Genomic DNA, 3,958 nt, shown 5'->3' with positions numbered 1-3,958 from the left:
CGTCAAACACATTCCCTGAAAAAAAGTCAAATCCAAAAGCTTGCCACGGTTCCAGTACTCCCACCACCAATCTCCTGCCTTCTGGCAAGTAGAGATTCCCAAGAGCTGGGAGGAGCCGGTCAAACCTTGAACGACATGGCCACTAATGCTCAGCAGCCTTGGGCTTAAGGCCGCCACCTGGTTCAAACCTTAGGCCCAGGCTGGGTAGCCTCACTCCAGGGACAGAGCAAACCTGCACGTCAAACACATTCCCCGAAAAGAAGTCAACTCCAAAAGCTTGCCATGATTCCTGCACTCCCACCACCACTCTCGTGCCTTCTGGCCAGAAGAGCTTCCCAAGAGCTTGGAGGAGCCGGCCAAACCTTGAACAACATGGCCACTAAATCCCAGCTGACTTGGGCTTAAGGCCGCAACCTGTTTCAAACCCTAGGCCCAGGCTGGGTAGCCTCACTCCAGGCACAGAGGTTACCTGCAAGTCAAACACATTCCCGGAAAAGCAGTCGACTCCCAAAGCTTGCAAGGATGCCTGCATTCCCACCAACACGGTCATGCCTTCTGGCAAGAAGAGTTTCCCAAGAGCTGGGAGGAGTCGGCCAAACCTGGAACAACATGGCCACTAATTCCCAGATGCCTTGGTATTAAGCCCACCTCCTGAATCGAACCCTATGCCCAGGCTGGCTAGCCTCACTCCAGGGAAAGAGCAAACCTGCAGGTCAAACAGATTCCCGGAAAAGCAGTCAACTCCAAAAGCATGCCATGATTCCTGCACTCCCACCACCACTCTCCTGCCTTCTGGCAAGGAGAGCTTCCCAAGAGCTGGGAGGAGCCAGCCAAACAATGAACAACATGGCCACTACTTCTCGGGTACCTCGTGCTTTACGGCTCCTCCTGGTTCCAACCCTAGGGCCAGGTTGGCTAGCTTCACTCCACGGATAGAGAAAACCTGGACGTCAAACTCATTCCCAGAAATACAGTCGACTACAACAGCTTGCCACGATTCCTGCACTCCCACCACCACGCTCCTGCCTTCTGGGAAGGAGACCTTCTCAAGAGCTGGGAGGAACCGGCCAAACCAGGAACAACATGGCCACTAATTCTCGGCTGCCTTGGGCTTAAGGCCGCCTTGTGGTCCACACGCTAGACCCAGGCTGCCTAGCCTCAGTCCAGGGACAGAGCAAACCTTCACGTGAAACACATTCCCAGAAAAGCAGTCGATTCCAAAAGCTTGCCACGATCCTCCACTCCCACAACCACGCTCCTGCCTTCTCTCAAGGAGAGCTTCCCAAGAGCTGGGAGGAACCGGCCAAACCTGGAACAATATGGCCAGTACTTCCAAGCTGTCTTCGGCAGAATGCCGCCTCCTGGTTCGAACCATTGGCTCAGGCTGGATAGCCTCATAGCAGGGACAGAGCAAAACTGCACGTCAAACACAATCCTGAAAAAGCAGTAAACTCCAAAAGCTGGCCACGATTCCTGCACTCCCACCAAAACGCTCCTGCCTTCTGGCAAGGAGAACATCCCAAGACCTGGGAGAAGCCGAACAAACAAGGAAAATCATGGCCACTACATCCCGGCAGCTTTGGGCTTATGGCTGCCTCCTGGTTTAAACCCTAGGCCCAGGCTGGCTAGCCTCCCTCCAGGGACAGAGCAAACCTGCACCTCAAACACATTCCCGGGAAAGCAGTCGACTCGAAATGCTTGCCACGATTCCTGCACTCCCACCACCACACTCCTGCCTTCGGGTAGGAGAATATCGCAAGACCTTGGAGAAGCCGACCAAACAAAGAAAAACATGGCCACTACATCCTGGCAGCTTTGGGCTTATGGCCGCCTCCTGGTTCAAACCCTAGGCCCAGTCTGGCTAGCCTCACGCCAGGGAGAGAGCAAACCTGCACGTCAAACACATTCCTGGAAAAGCAGTTGACTCGAACAGCTTGCCACGATTCCTGCACTCCCACCACCACACTCTTGCCTTCTGGCAAGGAGAGCTTCCCAAGACCTGGGCGGAGTCGGCCAAACTCGGACAAACATGGCCAGTTCTTCCCAGCTCTCTTGGGCTTAAGGACGCCTCCTGGTTCAAACCGTAGGCCGATCCTGGCTAACCTCACTGCGGGGACAGAGCGAACCTGCACGTTAAACACATTCCCAGAAAAGCAGTCAACTCCAAAAGTTTGCCCCCATTCCTGCACTCCCACCACGACGCTCCTGCCTCCTGGCAAGGAGAGCTTCCCAAGAGCTGGGAGGAGCTGACCAAACAAAGAAAAACATGGCCACTACATCCTGGCAGCTTTGGGCTTATGGCCGCCTCCTGCTTCACACGCTAGGCCCAGGCTCACTAGCCTCACTCCAGGGACAGACCAAACTTGCACGTCAAACACATTCCCTGAAAAGCAGTCGTCTCCAAAAGCTTGCCACGATGCCTGCCCTCCCACTACCACGCTCCTCCCTTGTGGCAAGGAGAGTTCCCAAGACCTGGGAGGGGCCGGCCAACCCAGGAACAACATGGCCACTACTTTCCAGCTGCCTTGCGCTTAAGGCCGCCTCCTCGATCAAACCCTAGGCCCAGACTGGCTAGCCTCACTCCAGGGACAGAGCAAACATGCACGTCAAACACATTCCCAGAAAAGCAGTCGATTCCAAGGGCTTGCCATGTCCTGCCCTCCCACCACCATGCTACTGCCTTCTTTCAAGGAGAATTTCCCAAGAGCTGGGAGGAGCCGACCAAACCAGAAACAACATGGCCACTACTTCCCAGCTGCCACGGGCTTAAGGACGCCTCCTGGTCCAAACCCTATGTCCAGCCTGGCTAGCCTCACTCCAGCGACAGACCTAACTTGCACATCAAAAACATTCCCGGAAAAGCAGTCGACCCCAAACGCGTTCCACGATTCCTGTACTCCTACCACCATGCTCCTGCCTTCTGGCAAGGAGAGCTTCCCAAGAGCTGGGAGGAGCAGACCGAACCAGAAACAACATGGCCACTACATCCCGGCTGCTTTGGGCTTAGGGCCACATCCTGGTTCAAACCCTAGGCCTAGGCTGTGTAGCCTCAGTCCAGGGACAGAGCAAACCTGCACGTCAAACACATTCCCGGAAAAGCAGTCAACTCCAAACGCGTACCACGGTTCCTGTACTTCTACCACCACGCTCCTTCCTTCTGGCAAGGAGATCTTCCCAGGAGCTGGGAGGAGCCGGCCAAACCAAGAACAACATAGCCACTATTTCCCAGCTGTCTTGGGCTTAATGACGACTCCTGGTTCAAACCCTAAGCCCAGGCTGGCTAGCCTCACTCCAGGGACAGAGCAAACCTGCACGTGAAACACATTCCTAGAAAAGCAGTCAACTCCAAAAGCTTGCCATGATTCCTGCATTCCCACCACCACTCTCTTGTCTTCTGGAAAGGAGAACTTCCCAAAAGCTGGGAGGAGCCGGCCAAACCTGGAACAATATGCCCACTAATTACCAGATGCCCTGGTATTAAGCCTGCCTCCTGCATCGAACCATAGGCCCAGGATGGTTAGCCTCAGTCCAGGGACAGAGCAAACCTGCACGTCAAACACATTCCCGGAAAAGCAGTCAACTCCACACGTGTACCACGGTTCCTGTACTCCTACCACCACGCTCCTTCCTTCTGGCAAGGAGATCTTCCCAGGAGCTGGGAGGAGCCGGCCAAACCAAGAACAACATAGCCACTATTTCCCAGTTGTCGTGGGCTTAATGACGACTCCTGGTTCAAACCCTAAGCCAAGGCTGGCTAGCATCACTCCAGGGACAGAGCAAACCTGCACGTGAAACACATTCCTAGAAAAGCAGTCAACTCCAAAAGCTTGCCATGATTCCTGCATTCCCACAACCACTCTCCCGTCTTCTGGAAAGGAGAACTTCCCAAAAGCTGGGAGGAGCCGGCCAAACCTGGAACAATATGCCCACTAATTACCAGATGCCCTGGTATTAAGCC

This window comes from Elephantulus edwardii, unplaced genomic scaffold, assembly GCF_000299155.1.
Source record: "Elephantulus edwardii isolate Elephantulus edwardi_28Jun2011 unplaced genomic scaffold, EleEdw1.0 scaffold00288, whole genome shotgun sequence".
NCBI lineage: Eukaryota > Metazoa > Chordata > Mammalia > Macroscelidea > Macroscelididae > Elephantulus > Elephantulus edwardii.
Note: the sequence above shows the minus strand (reverse complement) of the source record.